Source organism: Lottia gigantea (genome assembly GCF_000327385.1).
Source record: "Lottia gigantea unplaced genomic scaffold LOTGIsca_272, whole genome shotgun sequence".
NCBI lineage: Eukaryota > Metazoa > Mollusca > Gastropoda > Lottiidae > Lottia > Lottia gigantea.
Window position 1 is genome coordinate 89493 of NW_008708858.1, and position 1011 is coordinate 90503.

The following is a 1011-nucleotide window of genomic DNA, read 5'->3' on the forward strand; positions in this document are numbered from 1 at the left end:
TGTATTTTACAAATGCCATATCTATCATGCCGTTCTTAACTGCTTCAGCAATAGCCATACAAGGGTAAGGTTTTGGGAAGAGCTCACAGCGGTTATTTCTGAGCACTTTGTATCTGCCATTATGCTATATGATGATTTCTCTTTACTGGTATTATTGTTAAGTTTATGGCTTCCAGATTCTGTAATTGACTCCACCATCAAAGTAAGATACCAAGTGTGTAGTTAGATATATTTATCTTTTAGTTAATCATCTAAGATTAGCCCCTTCTTACAAATGAAATCGTTTTGGTCTAGATCAATCGGTAGTTAATCCTCATTACCAATAGAATTGGTTGCATATGCAACAAACCACCATGTAAATATTATATAGATATAGCTAGTGCCTTCTGTTATATAGTAACTTGTTACCTTTCAACCACCCTAACCTGTTATCTAGCTAGTGCCTTCTGTTATATAGTAACTTGTTACCTTCTAACCACCCTAACATGTTATCTAGCTAGTGCCTTCTGTTATATAGTAACTTGTTACCTTTCAACCATCCTAACCTGTTATCTAGCTGGTATCTTCTGTTATATAGTAACCTGTTACCTTTCAATCATCTTCACCTGTTATCTAGCTAGTACCTTCTGTTGGATAGTAACCTGTTACCTTTCAACCACCCTAACCTGTTATCTAGCTAGTGTCTTCTGTAATATAGTAACTTGTTACCTTTCAATCGCCCTAACCTGTCATCTAGCTAGTGCCTTCTGTTATATAGTAACTTGTTACCTTTCAACCACCCTAACATGTTATCTAGCTAGCGCCTTCTGTTATATAGTAACTTGTTACATTTCAACCACCCTAACCTGTTATCTAGCTAGCGCTTTCTGTTATATAGTAACTTGTTATCTTTCAACCACCCTAACCTGTTATCTAGCTAGCGCTTTCTGTTATATAGTAACTTGTTATCTTTCAACCACCCTAACCTGTTATCTAGCTAGCGCTTTCTGTTATATAGTAACTTGTTACCTT